This window comes from Lactuca serriola, chromosome 1, assembly GCF_051521515.1.
Source record: "Lactuca serriola cultivar US96UC23 chromosome 1, Lser_US96UC23_V15, whole genome shotgun sequence".
NCBI lineage: Eukaryota > Viridiplantae > Streptophyta > Magnoliopsida > Asterales > Asteraceae > Lactuca > Lactuca serriola.
The window spans coordinates 53,578,536-53,600,563 of NC_136408.1; the positions used below are offsets into that span (position 1 = coordinate 53,578,536).

Sequence of the window (22,028 nt, forward strand, 5' to 3'; positions counted from 1 at the left end):
AGACGCTCCCTGAAGCTGATCAAACAAATCATCTATCCTCGGAAGTGGGTAACGGTTCTTCACCGTTACCTTATTCAGCTCCCGGTAATCTATACACATACGGTGCGACCCGTCCTTTTTCTTTACGAATAAAATCGATGCACCCCAGGGCGAACTGCTCGGCCTGATAAATCCCTTGTCCAGCAGCTCTTGCAGCTGCGTAGACAACTTCTGCATCTCTGGGGGAGTCAACCGATACGGTGCCCTGGGTATCGGAGCCGCACCAGGGACTAGATCGATCCTGAACTCAACCTGTCTCTTAGGAGGTACCCCCGACAATTCCTCCGAAAATACATCCGAGTAATCTCGCACTATCGGAACATCATCAACTGTCATCTTGCCCTTCTCCCGGGCATCTGAAACATAGGCAATATAGCTGACACAACCCTGCTGAAAGTAGCGTCTTGCCCTCGCTGCTGAACACAGAACTGACCCGCGCTGTGGCTTCTCTCCCCGAATCAATAACTCTCCCCCACTGGGAGTACGTACCCTCACTAACTGTAGCTCGCAATCTATCACCGCCCCATTGGGACTCAGTCAATCCATGCCTACTATGACTTTATTCCCTCGTAGGGGAATAAGGACCAAGTCCACCGGAAACTACTCATCGAACAACTGCAGAGAACAACCTCTGTGCACCCTTGCCACCCTAACGGTCCTATCAACTGCAATCTCAACCTCAAGTGGACAATCTAGCTCCCCTGGAGCTCTGCTAAACCTCTTGCTAAGTGCAAGAGAGACGAATGATCGGGTAGCTCCCGAATCAAACAATATCGTAGCTGAAATGCCGTTCACTGAGAACGACCCTATAGAAAACATATAACCATAAGAAACACTCAATAATAAATGCAGAGATAAGGGAAAAATACATACCCGTCACCACGTCAGGAGTCGCTCGCGCCTCCTCTGTTGTCAGCTGAAAAGCCCTACTCTTTGTCACCGACGTCTCGGCTCGGCCCTGACGGCCATCTGTAATCCTCAAAGTAGCAGGAGCAGGTGCTACCACCTTTTCTGCAGCAGCTAAACTTGGACACTGGGACTTTTTATGTCCCCTCTGATTGCAATGGAAGCAAATCAGATCTGATGCTGCAACGGCGGCAGTAGTGGCTGTACAATATTTGCTCATATGCCCAGTCCGACCGCACTTGTAGCAGCCGGCACTCCCTGCCTTGCACGCCCCATCGTGTAATCTCCCACACTTGCCACACCGAGTGTGGCTCTGCTGACTCCTAGCTTTGTGATCTGAACCCTTGGGCTTTTTGCCCGCATTCCCTGTACCTGGAGCCGCCTCCGGCTTCCTCTTCCTCTCCATCTCAAGGTCAATCTCTCTCTCTCTCTCAAGCCCTAGCAAGCATGTCATCCAATGTTTTGCAGCTGGACCGACACACGAACTGGTGGATATCACTCCGCAACATCTCATGATAACGAGCCTTCTTCATTTCCTCATCATCCGCGTACTGAGGAACGAGAAGTGCCCTCTCCCTGAACTTGGCGGTAATTTCCGCCACCGTCTCAGTAGTCTGGGTAAGATACTGAAACTCGCGGGCTAACTGTTGCACCTCAATAACCGGTGCGAACTCGGCTCTGAATCTGGTAGTAAAGTCTGCCCAGGTCATGGCATCCAAGGCTGCGTCATCCCCGATGGCATGACCAATCTCCTCCCACTAATCCCGTGCCCTGTCCTTCAGAAGACAGGACGCCAATCTGACCTTTTCCCCCTCGGGACATCTGCTAGTGCGGAAGGCGTTGGCCACATCTGCCTACCATCTGGTGCTCGCTATGGGGTCCCGTGCTCCGTGGTAATCTGGAGCTCCACATGCACAGAACTCCTTGAAGGTAAGCGTGCGCAACCCCATCATGGCCGCCACCTCAACACGGATAGTACTCAGCCTCTCGTCCATCATCTCTAAGGTACCCTCCTTGATCGAACCGAAGATCACAGGAGTCTGCTCAAGTATGGTGCGAGTAATCTCTGAAGAGAGAAACGCCCTAGTCTATTCATCCAACTGCCCAGCCTCCGGGCCTGATCCTGATCCCCCTCCGGCACCTGAACTACCGACTGCTGGTCTAGGGCATAATTCCACCATTCTGAAACACAACATAATAAATGTCAGGATCACTGATATATCTCGAGGAATCACTACTACCACAAGTTTCCCGGTCTCATCTCAGCTTTCCTTGATTCGAGTACGGATCCTCTGCTTCCAGTAGTACGGGCCCATACTACCTTCCACATCTATCTGTACTTTCCTCAAGTACTGCCTTGACTCCACCACGTCACTATTACTGCTAATGATCTCTGCTACTCTCATCCTAGGCTTGCCCTAGGGAATTCTCTGAATATACCCGATCCAGTCCTCAGGTGCTAAAAGGCTCCTTGTGATGCCAATTAGCCAGCAACTGAATACCATCACATGCGGCGAGGCTCAGATAATCCTTCAAGTAAAAGACTCGTCCCTACGACGGTTAGACTCAAACAAGAGTTGCGCAATAGGGCCAAGTCTAGCACTCTGAGATTATTCAACCCTGTCCACATGTGACGTGACGCATTCACCTAATGGCTAACTCTCATCACTTAGAGTCCCACAAAGCACAAAGCAAGCAGCATTCAGACATAGGAGACTACTCAAGCAATTCTATCCTCATAATGGGAAACTGTACTATCATACAATGTTAAGCTCACATTATCAGGCATAACCTAAACAGGCTATCCTACTGCTGACTATTCTATGCTAGCATGCAATTCTTATAAGGCTGAAACACATAAAGCAGACATATAAGGCATCCTCCTAGATCCTTAGTTCTATACTAGCATGTTGTTCTACTGATACTGAAACTGAAGCTGATATTCATAATATAACTTGTATGGGTAATTTGGGAGTACTTACTTGAGCTCGGCTGATCGCATGCACCACACCCCTTTTCTCTTTTCAAAGTTTTTATCTTTCAAAAAAAAAATTCTTTTTACTTTTCTAAAACTCTCTTCTTTTGAAAAACATTTTACCATTTCCTTAGTTTGAGTTCAGACACACCCAGAAGTGTGCGCGAATCCCTCAAACCAAGGCTCTGATACCAACTTGTAACATCCCAAAATACGACCCAATTTTTTTTTGTTAAAATAGTAATAAAAATCATATACTGATCGTCATATCATAAAAACCATATGTCAAATATCTCAACTCATAATAAAATGTCGTGAAACAACTGTATTAAATCAAACTATGAATCAAAACAAACTCCCAGGATAAAGACTGAAGTTGTGGTGTCTGCGATGCCATCATCCCGAGCTCTTCCCCTTACTTGCAGAAGTACCTGAAACCAAAACTAAAACTATAAGCACGAAGCTTAGTGAGCTCCCACAAACTACCACATACCATACAATAACATATAAAAACGTACTGGGCCTTGCCCACTGCATCGGCCCGAGCCCGGGAACTGAATCGGACTGAAGTCCGGAACTGACTGGGACCTTGTCCCCTGCATCAGACTGAAGTTCGGAACTAACTGCATCGGACCGATGTCCGGAGCTGACTGGGACCTTGTCCCCTGCATCGAACCGAAGTCCGGAACTAACTGCATCGGACTGAAGTCCGGAAACTAACTGAGCATAGCATAGCATAGCATAAACACATATCAACTAGCATAACACACATTATCATAAACTCATATACTGCATACTACATCAGGTCGTAGCCCATAACACCTAACTCATAAATCATGTCTGAGCCACGAAGGCATCAAACACACTAACAACTGCATCGGACCGAAATCCGGAAACTACTGCTAACTAAACGGGCCGGCATTGTGGCCTTAGACCCGTTCCTACTGGAAGGAAACTCACCTCGTAGCCTAGCTGCTGAAAGGACTGCTCCGGAATCTGTCTGCTGCGTCTCCGGTTTCACCCCGGCTACAATATTCATGAGCACCATCAATCAAATACTGATAATAATAATACTGAGGATAAAATGACTCTCCTACCCCTGGTCCAAGTCAACCTAACTATCAATGTCAACATTCAGTTGACCTGACTAGTCGAGTTGGGCCGCCAACTCGGAGAGTTCCTATTTGCTACTAACACTCTGACGATCTGCATCCGACTCGCCAAGTTGTATGAACAACTCATCGAGTTCTCCTTCCTCAGATGATTATTCTAGCTGTGACTTGCCGAGTTGTATGAACAACTCGTCAAGTCTGTTCTTGAAATATGAAAATGGCCTTGAACTCGCCGAGCCAGGGCATTGACTCACTGAGTTCTTCCACGAATGAGTCTAACCCTCTAGCTCACCGAGTTCACTTCTCACTCACTAGTTCCACTCGGCATAACTCGAAAAAGGAAACACAGGGGACTCGCGACTCGACTCGCCGAGTCAGAAGAACAAATCGCCGAGTCGTATGCATGCAAATACTATACATTCGATTCTGCGTGAAACTAATCCATGCCATTAATAGATCTGGATTCTTGGGACTCGATTTACACGTAAAGTTTCCAACTTTACGTGTAAATAACATCAAATGGAGCTTTTAAGGTTAAAAGCACAGTATAATAGTAGATCTAGAGCTTTCATGCAAAATGGATCCATAAAGGTGCTAGATCTAAGCTCTTGGAAATCAAATCTAGCTAGATCTGAAGGTTAATCAACTCCATGAGTCCTCTATGCTACTACTAAGCTAAGAAATGGTTTAAGAATGGCTTCACAAAGGAGATTTAAGCATAGAAACATAAAAGGGCCAAGATATACCTTACTTTCTTCTGAAATTCCTCAAAGATCTAGGATCTCCTTCTTCTCCTCTTGATCTACCTTTCTTTATCTCTCAAAATCTTCAAAGAATACACCAAAATCACACAAAATGAAAAAAGGGATCTATGGTTTCGAGAATGAAGCTCTGAGGGGTGATGGGGGCTGACTTGAGGCCCCCAAAAGTTGTTTATATAGGGTGCAAACCCTTGAAATTAGGGTTTCATCCAGACTGGCGGACTCGCCAACTCGCCAACTTAAACGTGCTCGAAATCGCGACCCTACTCGACGAGTCCAGCTACTGACTCGTCGAGTTCCTCTGTACACTTGAAGTAAAATAACAATAATTAACAATATAAATATCATACCAGAAATGGGGTGTTACAATTACACAATAGTCGTAGTGGTTTATAATATTTCTCCAAATCTACCAGTCCTTAATATTTTATCAATCTTAACGAAAACTTAAAATTAGAATAGTTAAATTTTAATCTTGATTTAATAAATGGAAATCATCTCTAATTCAAAACTTATTTTGATTCTTTCAACATACCATTAATAGAACGAAAAGGCATTAAAGCCACCGTCCATGAAAACCAATCAAATCAAATAAAAAAATTAAATCAAAATGATATGAATTAACGGTGGGCACAATTTGAATCAGGCATTAAAACCACCATCCATGAAAACCACCGTCCATGAACCTTTATTGATTCCAAAATCATAAAAATAATTAAAACAGAATGGATTCACCCCCACCCAAAACATTCCATATTGATATTTCTCCCCACTCTCTTCATTTCAAATCTTTGAAGACAAACACCGGATCACCGGACACGGTCATCGGAACCTCCACCGTGTTATGCAGCACCGCCAAATACTCAACCATCTCTCCCCATATCTCTATGTTCACACACCTGCACCACCACACACAACTGCCTTTAATCTCCTTACACCTGTGTTTTACCACAAAACGCTAGATCTAAAATCCTTACTCTGAAAAATCATAATAAATACAAAACATCAATTAGGGCTTCGTTTTTGTTAGTTTGGTACAAATATCGATTTCAAGGTTTTTTATTCATTGGAATTTCTGAAAGATGAACACGATTTATAGGTTTTCTTCATCTGATGTATGAGCATTTTCACGATTTATAAGTTTTCTTCATCTGATGTATGTGTATTTTCATGTGTTTTCTTGAAGATCAAAATTTGAAATTCTAGTGTGTATGTGTCTTCTTTCAGAAATCATTGATGAAAATGAAAATGAAAGATGAATATAGAAATGTACATGGAACTCAGTGTAATGGGTGGGAGTTGGATTTGAGATATGTGATTTGAATTTGGAACTTCGATATGGTGATTCACAGTGAAGATGAAATGGTTTCTAGCTTTACATTTAGATGTTGTTTCTAGTAAAAGGTTGTGGTGGGACCTAATCTTTTCCCTCAATGTATTTTGATTTTATGAAATTTGTTAATCGTATAGATTTTTTTTCTGGGTTTCTTCTTCATGGATGAGGATGGTGAACTGAAAAGAGAAAATGAAACGGGAAGGAAGAAAATGGGTTGGTCGTCAGATCTAAACAAATATAGTTGGACTAAACATATAATTTTAAGAAACATGGACTAAATTTGTAAATTTAACCCAATAATAATAACGAGTTTGGTAATTTCAATAACTTCTATAGTTGGACAAGTGTCAATTGCTAATTGGCTCCTAACTTGATGCCGTAAATATTTATTTTCCAAAGAACCTAATTCTATATATATATATATATATATATATATATATAAAAGCTTTTATGGATTGAAAGCAACAAATAGCAATATACTTTTGTTTTTAAAGGTTAGAACAACTTCATTTCATTTTATTATGATAATGTAATTTGAAAAAACAATTTGGGTTGTAGCAAGTAATAGATAAAAAAACTTATTTGGGTCAACTAATCAAGAATGATTAATCTACCTACCTAGGGTTTTGCATCTGTGCCGCACATATCGCACATATCCTGGAGGTATAAAGAAATATTAGTTAAGTCCTTGTGCAGAAACCCAGAAACCCAACTACAAAAGTGTCCAAAATTTGTTTTGTAAAACCTTATAAAATTTCAATAATTAATAAAAGCATGGAATCAAAATAGACATTTTGACCGATAACCATTTCGTTTAAATCCAAAAGTATTAATAAATTGATTGTAGTTGGAACCCCTAAGAAATTAAAATAAAAATATTTAATAAAATGCTTTATGTGAAGAAATGTTATACTTAGTCTTCATTTAATTTTATGTTATATTTTGGTGATTTCTCATTATATCTTGACTTTGTATGATCGAGTATAAGTGGCATCTTTTTGTGTCTTCAATTTGAGGATTGACACTTCTTCAAATCTTCAAGGCACCAACTGAAGACAACCTTTCAACACATCGTTTTATAGAACATCATCTGCCACATAATAATCATACATATTAAATAGTTATTGGCCAACTTGCCCTTCTCTACCTTATATCTTTCAACAACATGACTATAGAAATTGTCTACTTCATTTTCTTCATCTCCTTCCAAGACACCCCTTATATACTTGGTGCCCCTTTCACCCATTAAAATTCAAATTGAAAATCACAATGTAACATCTGTTCCAGGTATCAATAAATTGTCTAAGTTTTTTTAGGGTTTATGCTTGGACTCAGCGAGTTGGGGAGCCCAACTAGTCGAGTAGAGTCATTTAGGAGGACGCGAGATTTTGACCCTACTCGACGAGTCAGAAGGACCGACTCGACCAGTAGGCGCTCTAAAGGAAAACCCTAATATTTAGGGTTTGCACCCTATATAAAGGGCTTAATCTGCATATTGTGGCCTCCCTTACCACTTCACTACCCAGAGAAGAGACCTTAAGCCGTTCTTTGTTGTTCCTTGTGCTAGAGAGGCTAAGAGAGGGTTTTTGGTGCATTTTGTTTAAAGAGTTTGAAGGTTGAGAAGCTTGGAACGGGGATGAGATTGTAGATCCAGAATCTACAACGTTTGGGCTCTCATTTGAAGGTAGCAAGCTGTTACCTTGATTGTTCTAGCATTAGATCCACTTCTTCTTGGGTTTTGGCCATTTTTTTAGTATATTTGGGGGTATTTCGGGTGTGGGGTAAGATCTGGAGTTGCAACTTCAGACCTGGACTCCTCTGAGTCCTTAGTGGCATAAAGTCACTGAACTTATCAAGCATTGGCTTTTTTCCTTGGCAAAAACCCCTCCCTTAGCTTGCTGTTTACACTTAAGGGCTTGCATGCACGTAAAGTTTGCAAATTTACGTAGAAACCATGCCTTAGGAGGCCAGATCTACATTTTGGAGCCTTGAGGTGGCTTAAAATTCGAACACAAAAAGGACTGAAGGAACTCGTCGAGTCCCTTAGCTAACTCGACGAGTTGGGAAGGGTTTTCCCATTTTTGGGATCCTGAGTGATTTTAGTCAAGGGATTTCGGTCAAGAGATTTCAGGTTAGAGTTTGCGGCCCTTGGACATTAAGGAACTCGACGAGTTACTCAAATGACTCGGCGAGTCGACGAGTTGTTCAGGAAACTCGACAAGTTGTTGGATGCACTCAACGAGTTGAGGTCAACATGGCCTGTTGACCTTGACTTTGACCAGGGTTGACTTTGGGGGATGTTACGATGTCTTGGGATTGTGACAAGTTGATCAGATGATGATTATAGGCAGTTGAGATGAAGCAGTGTGTGGGAATTGTCCGATCTTAGCTTGTTAGTTCAGCATTCGAGAAGTGAGTCTTCTCACCATACCAACGCATCTAAGGCACCAAGGCCAACCCATTTTATGATATGTGGATTGTCGATTGATTATGCGTTATGATAGTATAATATTTGCATGGAAGACCCTAGGAGGTTCTCATGGTAGTAGATTGAGACCATGTTGGGGTTCCAATGGCAATTGGTGCAAGACCTTGGAGGTTTTCCATTGCATCCTAGTGTATTTGCATGTTTAGTTGTACGGTATTTGATTGTTAGTGAAGACCATGTGGGGATTCCCATGACAGGTAGTTAAGACCACATAGGGGTTCCTGTGGCACTGGGTATAAGACCTTGGAGGGTTTCCATGGCATCCCTATATGTAGTATGCATGGCTTATGTGGTTTATGTAGCTTCTATAGCTAATATGATTATGTGATTATGTGGTTGTGTGGGGGTATGCTCTGGGGGACTCACTAAGCATTAACTTACAGTTTGTAGATTCGTTTCAGGTACATATAACCCTAAGGGCAGGGGCAAGGTTTGATGACGTGGCGTGCACTCTCTCTCTTAGGCGTTTTTATGGGACCCTGTGATGATTGTATTAACGTTGTTGTTATTATGAATTTGAAAACAATTGTATTTGGGATTTCAAGGCTATGGAAAGTGCTATGGATAATTAAAAATGAAAAAAATTTCTTTTGAAAATTTGGGTCGTTACAAGTTGGTATCAGAGCCTTGGTTTGAGGGATTCAGGAATACTCCCAGGTGTGTCAGGACTCAAACTAGGGAAATGGTAAAATTGTTTTCAAGAATAAAATAAAAGTTCAAATTTTAAGAATGGATAATAGGAGAGTGCAACGCGCGTGATCGACCAAGCCAAGTAAGTAGTTACCCAATATATCTTAGCCATGTTAAAATAATATTTGAGATATGATAATCGTAAGGATTTTGCTATGTATATGCTTTAAAATTGTATATAGTTAAGAGCTTATAGCCTTAGAATGATTGATTTGGCCTTATTTCCTGTTCCTTGTATGGTTGTGGTCATAGGGTATAATCTATTATTCAAAAGCCTATTTGATCTTTTCTGTGTATAATTTGCATGCATAAAGGCAACCTGTTATGATTGGTTGGATTGATGTGGGTAGAGCAAATCTTAGGATAGCCTGGGATTTGAGATATACGGTAGTCTGTAGGGTATGATTTAGTTTGGGATGAATTGGAGTTGTTAGGTAGCGCCTTGGGGATGGTACATGTAGGTGTGGAAGATAGTATTGGACCCGTACTACTGAAAACACAGGACCTGTACCTGAACCAATGTTAGATCTGAAAGCTCTACGGAGGATCGGTGTGAGAGAATCCCCTAGAAGGATATCCTGATCATTATGATTTATGACGTTTCAGCTCAGCATGGTGGTGACACGATTTGGAGTAGGTGGTTCAGGATCAGGATCGGGATCTAGATCCGGATCAGGCAGCGGTACTGAGCCCATTGATGAGAGGCTGCGCGAGCTCAATGCAGCCGAGGTGACGAAGCGAATCATTGACGCTACCCCAGTGATCTTTGGGACGGTCAAGGAGGGTATGACGGAGATAATGGAGGAGAGGCTCAGGTCATTCATATCCGAGATTGCAACGGGCTAGGTCGGGGCCCGAACTCCCTCGTTCTGGGTGTTCAAGGCGTACGGAGTGCCGGAGTTTTTCTGGGTCAGGGATGCCATCGTTAGCCGATGTTGGGTGGCGGATATAGAGAGCGTCCATCACATGAGTTCTTTCCCGGATTGATTTGGAGTTTGTACTAGCCATAAAGGTGTAGCGGTTGGTGAGGGAGTTCCAGGAGCTCCAGCAGACCACCGAGACTGTGGTAGTGATCACCGCTAAGTTTTGGGAACGAGCATTGTGTTGGAATAGTGTCTAAGGCTGTAACTATATCCGGTTGTGCATGGTCCTTTTGGGTTGCCTTCACCATAGCAGCTTGATAGGATGATTTATTAAGAGAGAATAAATATTATTAATATATTATGGGAATAATATAATGAATAATATATATTGTTATTTGATTAATATAAGTCATAGAATTAATTAGAATTAATTTGGTGACTTAAAGAGATTAATTAAATAAAGGGGTATAAACTGTCAATTGTTTGATAGTTAAGCTTTAGACTGTAAATCCATTTGGATATACTATGGACGAATTCTAAGAGGATTAGGATAGCTAAAATCGTCCATTAGAGTTATCTAGGAATGGATTTGGATAGCCTTAAGAGAAGATTATCCAATTAGGGTTTAGGTTGTAACCCTTAAGGAGTCTACAAGTATAAATAGACCCTATGGCTGATGGAATTCGACACTTAACCTAAAGTAAGGAACCTCTGGTCGAAATTCCTCCCCTCTCCTCTCTCCCAAATCATCCTCCTTGCTTTGGTGTTTGTAAGCCATTAGAGGAGTGACATTTGTGACTCTAGAAGCTCCAAGACCTCAAGATCAACAAGGAACTCAAAGGTATGATTCTAGATCTGTTTTAATGTTGTTATTTAACCTAATTAGTAATTAGAAGTCTTGGATTCAAAGCATGTTTATTAGAAAGCCTAGATCCAAGCATTAGGGTTTTGCATGCGCACATAGGAAAGTTCTTATGGCTAAAACCCATCAGTGGTATCAGAGCCTAGCTTGGTTTTCTGTAAATTGTTGCTTGATTAACTGAAACAAACCTGCAAAATTCGATTTTTTTGGTTTCTGAGTCATGGACTCGGCGAGTCTCAAAGTGGACTCGGCGAGTAGGCCTGACTCGGCGAGTCCCTTTGTGCACTCGGCGAGTCCAGGCGTCAGGAATGGCCAGATTCGGGATTTCTCTGTGTTTATCTTATCTTAACTTACCATAAACTAATTAGATCAATATTAATTCGTATTTCTGATAAATATAACTATTATCTTGATCTAGTTAAAGGTAATTATCAACTAATTAAATATTTAATTTCCTTATATGATAATTAATTGATTATTTTGATTATTTTGGTAATTATCTTAAAAAGAAATCTTGAATAAATCAAATATAGATAATTAGGATATTAATTGTTAATTGGAATTATTTGTTATTTGATCCTCCATGTTTTAAATGTTTAAAACCTACCCTCATGTTTTGAAATTTACTTTTGTGATTAAAAGCTTTAATTTAGACAACTTAAATTTCAAGCCCTAGATTTTAAAAGTTTTAAAATACAACCCTATACTAATATGATATTACTAGAATAATATATATATGCATAACTAAATGCTAGTCTTACCGTTAGTAGGCCTCATTCACGAAGCCGATCTATAAGGTGGGTATAAGGTTGCGGCCTATAAAATGGCGCTTAATGGGTGTACACTCACACCCACCGCTTGCTTGATTGGTGGAGGGTCGTTAGCCGAACGGGTAGGATAGGGCAACCTCATCCTCTCATTAAAAGTATAATAAGAAATACAAAGTAACTACACATATTTTAAAATTTCCCAATCCTAGTTACTTTAGGAAAAGTGAATTGATGCAATCCCATGAAATTACACTTTGCACCTTGCTAAGATGTTGGTGGAGCGTGTGTGGTTTACCGGCACACTAATTGGTTCTAAGCGAAGGTGGCAAAGGGTGATTCGTTGTTTATCATAGTTCGATGGAGCGTGTGTGGTTTACCGGCACATCGAATAGGTGATCGTTACAATGAAGGCGCCATGTGAATTTGCATGGTAATTCACACCCGCTTTGTGATCCTCGGCATCCCAGTCACAAACAAGAGGGGCATATCGAGATTTAAACATGCCATTGAATAGTTTCAATGAATCTCATCCGAACCTAGGAATTCTCAAAAAACACTTAGGACTAATAGTTTAAGTTTCGTGATGGAGAATTAGTGAATCGTCATTCACTTACCTTCAATTTATTTGCATGTTAGATTACGGCATCCCTTTTCTAGTATGTAAATGTTATTGTTGGATCCTAGCCCTAATTTTCTTATTGGGTGACAATTAGGGATTCTTATTCTAATCTATCTTTGTCCTTTTCTAATTATAGATGTCGAACGCAAACAACGCTGCTGCTAGTTCTTTCACGTTGATGAGCCTTTGCCAAAAGGTCACCTTCGATGGAACGAACTTTAGCGAATGGATAAGATACATTCGCACCATTGCTCGCTATGAGGACAAAGAGTATGTCCTTGATGAGAAGCTCGAGAAAATCAATACCGAAATCGCAACTCCAGCCGAAATCACCGCCTTTGAAACTCATGAGCGAGATGCAACGAAGGTACATTGCATCATGATCGCCACCATGAACTCCGAATTCCAAAAGTCCTACGAGGACATGTACCCGTACGAGATGCACCAAGACCTATTGGAGAGGTACCACCAAAACGCGAGACAAGAGAGGTACGAGATTTTCACTAACATGATTTCCGCGAAGATGGGTCATGGAGAATCTCTTACCGTGCACTTGCAAAAGATGCAAAGGTATGTCGACCGCCTTCGCAAGTTAAATGTTGACTTCGGTGAGGATTTGGCGATCGACATGGTGCTTCACTCTTTACCTCCGATGTACAACCAATTTAGGATGACCTACCACATGAACAAAGAAGAGGTCACCCTAAGCAAGCTCCAAGGTCTCTTGAGGGTTGCTGAGAGCAACTTCAAAGACAAGTCTGTTGCACCTACTCCCAATCCGCCCGCTGCTCCTGTCTTGGCTATTGGACAAGGGAAGGGAAAGAAGAGGAAAGCTTCATCGAAGAACTATCGCAAGGTGAAAGCCCGAGATGGTGCCTCTTCTAGTGGGACCAAAGTTGATCCCGCCAAGCCCTGCTCTAACCCGAAGGAGGCAGAGTGCCACCACTGCCACAAGATAGGACATTGGAAGAGAAGCTGCCCGGATTACCTGCAAGCAATCAAAGAAGGAAAGATCAAGCCATCTTTCGCAGGTATATATACAATCAAATCTAACGATTCTAATCATGCTATTTCTTGGGTTCTTGATACCGGTTGTGGTTATCACATTTGTTCTAATTTGCAGGGACTAAGAAGAAGTAGGGATGTGGAGCAAGGAAGGATCAATCTAATCATGGGGAACAGAAGATCGTCGCCTGTAACCAAGATTGGAGTGTATTCCTTAGTGCTTAGGAATAGTTTAGTTTTAGATTTGAACAATTGTTGCTATTCGCCAGAAATGGCAAGAAACATCATTTCATTTCATGGTTTATTTAGACAAGGATTTAGATTTTCTTTTAATAATGAGAATGGTTCTATTTTGGCTTATCTAAATGGTGTCTTTTACTTTGAAGCTATACCATGTAATGGAATATATGAAACTGTTATGATTGTTGATGACTTTGGAAATGATGTTTTGAATATTGATTCTTCCACTAGTATGGATAAAGCATCCTTGTGGCATTGTCGTCTTGGACATGTCAACAAAAAACGCATAGCCCAACTCCAAAAGGATGGAGTGTTGGAGTCATTCGACCTTAGGGAAGATGACACATGCGAGTCTTGTTTGCTTGGAAAGATGACTAAGTCGCCCTTCACGAGTACTTGTGAAAGGGGCGATGGTCTATTGGACTTAATACATACCGATGTATGTGGACCGTTTAGATCAACCACGAAGGATGGGAACCGCTTCTATGTGACTTTTACCGATGACTATAGTAGATATGGGTATATCTACTTAATCAAGCAAAAGTCAGACACCTTTGAAAAGTTCAAAGAGTTCAAGAATGAAGTGGAGAATCAATTGGGCAGGAAAATCAAGATGCTTCGATCCGATCGAGGAGGAGAGTACCTAAGTCTTGAATTCCACGATTATCTCAAGGAGTGTGGAATAGTTTCGCAATTGACGCCTCCTAGGACACCGCAGTTGAATGGTGTGGCAGAAAGGCGTAATCGAACCTTATTGGATATGGTTCGCTCTATGATGAGTCGTGCTTCACTACCAATCTCTTTTTGGGGGTATGCCTTAGAGACTGCCGCCCATATCCTTAACCGAGTCCCTACTAAGAAGGTTGCCAAAACACCTCACGAGATGTGGACAGGGAAAGCTCCCTCGTTGGCACATATCAAGGTTTGGGGTTGCGAGGCTTTCGTAAGACGAGATACTCACGACAAGCTTGAACCTCGAAGTGAGCGATGTATTTTCATCGGCTACCCGCAGACATCCTTTGGATATCTCTTCTATAGACCGAAGGACAATGTTGTCTTCGTTGCGAGGAGAGGAGTTTTCCGAGAGCGAGAACTCATAAGCCAAGGAGACAGTGGGAGGCAAATCGAACTTGAAGAGATTCAAGAGTCGATGGATGAAGGAACCTCTACCGCTGGCACTCAACCCGAGGAGGAAACTCCGGTTGAACCAATTGACGAATCCTTACCTCTTAGACGTTCCGATAGAGTTAGAGTTCATCCCCAGTTTTATGGCTTTCATATTACTACCGAAGGGGACACGTATATTAGTGATGGTACACTAGTAAATCTTGATGAACCTAATAGCTACAAGGAAGCCATGGCAGGCCCGGAGTCTTTAAAGTGGAAAGAGGCAATGGATAGCGAGATCCAATCCATGTATGATAACCAAGTTTGGAATTTGGTTGATTACGTGCCCGGACGTAAGACCGTTGGGTGCAAATGGATCTTCAAGAAGAAGACCGACGTGGATGGGAACGTACACACATATAAAGCGCGATTGGTCGCGAAGGGCTTTACTCAAACTCCCGGAGTAGACTATGATGAGACCTTCTCACCAGTTGCGAAGATTAAATCTATTAGAGTGATGTTAGCAATTGCCGCATTTCATGATTATGAGATTTGGCAAATGGATGTCAAGACCGCTTTCCTTAACGGAAAGTTGGCTGAGGATGTTTACATGGCTCAACCAGAGGGGTTTGTGGATCCGAAGCATCCGGATAGAGTGTGTAAGCTTGAGAAGTCCATTTATGGACTTAAGCAAGCATCTCGCAGATGGAATCTTTGTTTCGATGAGAAAGTCAAAGAGTTTGGATTTATACGAAGCGAAGACGAATCTTGTGTATATGTCAAAGCCAGTGGGAGTATAGTAAGCTTCCTCGTTCTATATGTCGATGACATATTACTCATAGGAAACGACATCCCGACTCTGCAGGAGGTAAAGTCCTGGCTCGGGAAGTGCTTCGCTATGAAGGACCTCGGAGAGGCTTCTTACATTTTGGGAATAAGGATAGTAAGAGAAAGAAGTAAGAGACTAATTGGACTTAGTCAGAATACTTACTTAGAGAAGGTACTAAAACGTTTTAGTATGGAAAACTCAAAGAAGGGAGAACTACCGATACAAAGTAATGCCAAATTGAGTAAGACTCAAAGTCCGAGTACCGAAGCTGAGATAGCAGAAATGAGCCGAGTACCATACGCTTCCGCAGTTGGCTCAATCATGTACGCTATGACTTGTACTCGACCTGATGTAGCCTTCGCTTTGAGCATGGTTAGCAGATATCAAGGGAATCCTGGCAAAGCACATTGGATTGCGGTGAAGAATATCCTTAAGTACCTTCGGAGGACGAAGGAATGGTTCTTAGTCCTCGGAGGAAGTGATGACTTGAAGGTGCGAGGGTATAGTGACGCCAGTTTTCAAACCGACAGGGACAACTACCGTTCACAGTCGGGTTGGGTCTTTACCCTAAATGGAGGAGCAGTGACATGGAAAAGTTCCAAGCAGGAAACCGTAGCTGATTCAACGTGCGAATCAGAGTACATTGCAGCGAGCGAAGCGTCGAAGGAGGCAATATGGCTAAAGAACTTCATCGGTGATCTTGGAGTCGTACCCGCCATAAAGGAGCCAATGGAGATTTTCTGTGATAACGAAGGTGCGGTTGCCTTAACCAAGGAACCGAGGGATCATGGTAGATCAAGACATATCGACAGAAAGTATCACTTTATTAGACATCGTGTGGAAGAAGGACAACTCGTAGTTAAGAGGATATCATCAGAAGATAACCCAGCAGATCCGCTTACGAAGGGACTGAGTAGGGTTAAGCACTTGCAGCATGCTAGGAGTATTGGGCTGAAGGATGATATTAGCATAGATTAGATAGTATTAGAAACGTGTAATAGATAAATGTAATTGACATTTGATGATTAAATAAAGGAGTTTTATTTATGAGTAATGTTACTATCTTATGTTAATTGTTTAGCTATTGTTTCACTTTGCATGTTTTGACTTCCAGAATAATTGAAATTATTAGGAATAATAGAATTGTTCAAATGGTCCACAATCATTCATATATTGGAAGTAGATATGAAAGAAGATTGTCATGAATTGGTGTGTAGAATGTCTAAATGGTGTTAGACATAGCAAAGGATTGCTGTAACGTTCATGAGTGCTTATGAACTAGTTTTGAGCATTGGAATAAACCCGCACTTGCTGGAATCACCTTATGGAATAAGATATAAAAGGTGATCGCAAGACGATAATATCATATAGTCTTAAAACCTAGATATATGGTTTATTATTTGTTAATTGATTGTACATTGATAATACGAAAACGCATCAGTAACTTGATGTTATAAAACGTATTGTTGTGTATAGTTGGTAAATGAATAAGTAAATGCATATAAGTCGAAGTTTATCTGTAACTTTTATCTAAGAAGGTAAAAGCGATATCTCGGCCGCTCGATGATTTGATTTGACTTATGTGCCGGGCCCGGTCAGAACTGAATTGATGTGTTCGATTAAGTTCTATGTCAAATAAATCAGAGATCGAAAAACCTAAATGCTTGACTAACCATTCCATAGGATTGTCAGCATGATATCTAACAGAGGACTGTACGTTCCCTTATCTAAAGGACAAGATTGATTAGATCAGAGTTGACAGCGTCTTTGAGAGCTACGATTGCAAACCGAATTGTACTTGTATAGTTACTAGACTTATCCAAGTGGGAGACTGTTGGAATAGTGTCTAAGGCTGTAACTATATCCGGTTGTGCATGGTCCTTTTGGGTTGCCTTCACCATAGCAGCTTGATAGGATGATTTATTAAGAGAGAATAAATATTATTAATATATTATGGGAATAATATAATGAATAATATATATTGTTATTTGATTAATATAAGTCATAGAATTAATTAGAATTAATTTGGTGACTTAAAGAGATTAATTAAATAAAGGGGTATAAACTGTCAATTGTTTGATAGTTAAGCTTTAGACTGTAAATCCATTTGGATATACTATGGACGAATTCTAAGAGGATTAGGATAGCTAAAATCGTCCATTAGAGTTATCTAGGAATGGATTTGGATAGCCTTAAGAGAAGATTATCCAATTAGGGTTTAGGTTGTAACCCTTAAGGAGTCTACAAGTATAAATAGACCCTATGGCTGATGGAATTCGACACTTAACCTAAAGTAAGGAACCTCTGGTCAAAATTCCTCCCCTCTCCTCTCTCCCAAATCATCCTCCTTGCTTTGGTGTTTGTAAGCCATTAGAGGAGTGACATTTGTGACTCTAGAAGCTCCAAGACCTCAAGATCAACAAGGAACTCAAAGGTATGATTCTAGATCTGTTTTAATGTTGTTATTTAACCTAATTAGTAATTAGAAGTCTTGGATTCAAAGCATGTTTATTAGAAAGCCTAGATCCAAGCATTAGGGTTTTGCATGCGCACATAGGAAAGTTCTTATGGCTAAAACCCATCACATTGTTGATCCCACCATATGTTACCGATGAGGACATGAGGAAGACGATATATCATTCCATACAGAGGGATGATATCCGGGAGTTTGTGAGCTTTACAGGGTGCAAAACGTTGAATGAGATGGTGGAGAAGGCCTATGGGCGGGAGATGGAGTTGGACTTGCGCACCAAGCGGAAGCCTGAGCAGGCACATACAACAGTAGGTCAAGATAAATAGCCTAAGGCATGAGATTCGTCCAGTAGGGGCCCGCATGGCCGTGACCAGTGTGCCAAGTGTGGGAGATCTTATGGTGGAGGTTGTCGGGGGATGGGTCCGGTGTGTTATACGTGTGGTTAGCCGGGCCACGTGAGCATGGATTTCCCTAAGAAGGGCTTGATTTATTTCCACTGTAACCAGACTGGCCATAAAAGACCGATTGTATGAGGTTGCAGAGAGGGGGATGTAACGCCCGTAGATCCGGGCAAGTCAATTTAGAGGCAATATGGGTCGAAAACGACTTTTCGGCAAAATATTATTTAGAATAAATAATTTTAACCAAGTTATAGTATATTTCACAAGGTTTCCGTACATATAAAGAACGCCGAAATCTGAGTTATAACGAAGAAGTTATGGCCCGTCGAAGTTTTACGGCAAAACCGGCACGGCACCGGGAAGCGTAAAAAGTGAATTTATGATAGAAGACTTTTTAGCCTTAGTTATCTAAACCAAAGTCGTAGAGTATGTTAAAATGAGAAAATCCGTAAAAAGAACGCCCAAATCTGACTTCGTATGAGGAAGTTATGATTTTTCAAAGTTTCAACTTAGTAGTGTACAGCCCGAAACTCGAATTTTAGTTCGAGCGGTTTTTGGCTTACGCGACCTAAATGAGAGTTAAAGATCTCAATAATAGGAACTCAACAGTAAAAAGATGGACGAAAACGGAGTTCGTATGAAAGAGTTACGAATTCTTCGCGGTCATTTAACAGTCTAAACGCCTCCTACTGTTAAATTTATGATCGGTCGAGAATTAGCCGACGGAGCCAAAATGAAAGTTGTAGATATTATTTTTACCTACGCATGGATATAAATAACGTCGAAAACGGAGATAGTATGAGATAGATATAGACGAAGCTTAGTCGCTACTTTTCGAGCGCGACGAATTCGATACAGTTTTGTAAATCCGAAATAGAATGAGAATTAGCCAACGAGGTCTAAATGAGAGTTGAAGATCTCATTAATAGGAACTCAACGGTAAAAAGACAGACAAAAATGGAGCTCGTATGCGAAAGTTATGGACGAAGCTTAGTCCCTACTTTTCAAGCGCGGCGAATTCGATACAGTTTTGTAAATCCGAGATAGAATGAGAATTAGCTAACGAGGTCTAAACAAAAGTTGAAGATCTCATTAATAGGATTTCAACGGTAAAAAGACAGACAAAGACGGAGCTCGTATGCAAAAGTTACGGACGAAGCTTAGAGGCTACTTTACTATAAAACTCCTATAAATACAAGGGTGAACTCCTCATATTTTCTTCACACCATAAGCCTCTATTTCTCTCTCTAACTTCTCTCTAGCCTCCCTAAACCCCTCCCAAGTCTACGGAACCTCCCTATCACGAGAAGAAAGCCCCGGAGCGCCCGATGGCTCCGAGAAGAAAAGCTTTCGGCTCGGAAACGCTGCTCCAACGAAGCCCGGTTTTTAATAAAAACCCATTGTAAGTGAGTTATGCCTATACTATATTTAATATAGCTTTTATTTAATTATAGTAACATTATTAGGACCTTAAAATAATTATTTGGGCTATTATTATGAGTTATATTGAGTGTTATTTAGCGCTTATATAATAGTAATAATAGCTAGACTATTAATTAGTCGTGGTTAACGTTAAAAACTAAACCCTAGTGGTATTGATACTAGGTTTTGTCGAGGAAAATTGTTTTGAGATAACGAAGTGTTGTCTGAGTTCGGAATCACCACCTAATCAGGTGAGTGCATAGTCCCTTTCATCTTACACATAGATATGAAGTATTTAATATAAACTACGTGCTATGTGTGCATATTATCTGAATACTTGCTGTCTATGTTGGATGAACGTTTTATACATGTTTTAAAGGATTTAAACTGTATACGTATTTTATATATACGAATATGTGGGGTATGATGATGGGTAGATAGATGATGAGAGATAGAAGATGACGTGAGTATACATTGGCAGCTATAGACTTAGTGCCTATGGGACAAACACCGGTAGCTATGGACTTAGTACATGTCAGACGTTGGTAGCTATGGATTTAGTACCTGTTAGAAATTGGTAGCTATGGACTTAGTACCTATTAGTTAGACGTTGGTAGCTATGGATTTAGTACCTGTAGGAATTGGTAGCTATGGACTTAGTACCTGTTGAACGCTGGTAGCTATGGATTTAGTACCCGATGAGTAGGATATAGCAGCTATGGAATTAGTGCTTTACGAACTAACATCGGCAGCTATGGATTTAGTGCCAGTCCTATAACCCTGGAAGTAAGGGACTTCGGAATAAACAAATGCAGGATAGACGACTCTTAGGTTAAATCCTTAAGAGTAAAGAAGATAACGGGGATGGGTAATGGGGTTAATTGTTTGATGATTAAACATAACAATTATATTATTGTGGGTTGAAAACCCTATGTACTCACCAGGTTTCCCAACCTGACCCACTCAGTTTATGTATATCACAGGTGTTGATATGAAGTCACTTTACACTGAGAGATTTAAAGAGATGTAGATCACTAGTGTAAATAAATGTAAGTTCTGTTTATGCTTATGTTTCTGTATTAACGATGACATCCCAAACGTTTTAAGATGAATAAAAATACGTTTCTTCGAAAATGTTTTAATAATGTATTTATCGTGTTTTTCTGGGAACAAATTCCGCAACCTTTTTATAAAATGAAGTACTCTGATTTTTATAAAGCATAAACAAAATAGGTCTTTTCTGGCCGTGATTTTGGGGATGTCACAGTTGGTATCAGAGCATTAGTTTAAGCGAACTAGGAATATGGATTTATTTCTAGACTTAAACTTAGAATGCTAAGCGATGATTGTCAGGTGTGAGCACTAGCTTATTTTAGGAATGATGCCTAAATTGCTTTTATGTGCTAAATGCTTTGTGCATGATTTGTTGTTATTTGTTCGGATCTATGGTCTGTTGCCGACCGGATCTGGAAGCCTTATATGTTTAGGATTCTAAGCATTTAACTACGATATTAGAACTAGCATATAAACGTTTCGGGGTGATAAGGATGATTTAAGACGTCAATCCTAAATTAAGATCTAGATTCACCTTATTCGGTGTATAGATCAAGATGGCAAGAACCCGTAGCGGAAACGTAAACGCAAATGGGAACAGGAACCAACCCCTAGTGGTTCAGCAAATACCTGTTGTAGAAGAAGTTGCGCCTGATCCAGTCACCATGGCTGGAGTTCAATCCATGATTCGGGCTATGTTGGCTGAACAAAGGGAAGAAATGAGACAAATGTTGAATAGGGACGAACCTACCGTACATGTTGAACCGACAGAGCCAGTTCCCGAGCAATCAGAGGAAGGGAACTACAGCTGCCAAGTGAGTCAAGTAGGGACTCAAGGTGAGCAAAGGGATGGCCCTGAAGGGAGAAACAACAAGGATGGGCGGATATACAAGAATTTCTTGGGTGCGAAACCCCCAAGTCTCTCAGGAAGCCCGAAGCCGGTTGAGATTATGGATTGGATCTCTGAGATGGAGATGGTGTTTGAGAGCTGCAACTGTAATGAGAAACAGAAGACTGTCTTCGCAGTAAGACAGCTGAAAGCTGGAGTCTTGAGCTGGTGGAAGCTATTAGCAGATA

The 22,028-nt window shown here is 41.0% G+C and overlaps 1 long non-coding RNA gene across 1 annotated transcript; it reads right to left on the reverse strand.

Moving 5' to 3' along the window:
• Positions 1-5,409: 5,409 nt before the first annotated feature.
• On the reverse strand, positions 5,410-6,314 carry LOC145068665 (uncharacterized). Its single transcript, XR_013689041.1, has 2 exons — positions 6,067-6,314; positions 5,410-5,692 (listed from the first exon to the last, which is right to left on the reverse strand). It is a non-coding gene; the product is annotated as an uncharacterized LOC145068665 (long non-coding RNA).
• Positions 6,315-22,028: the final 15,714 nt, after the last annotated feature.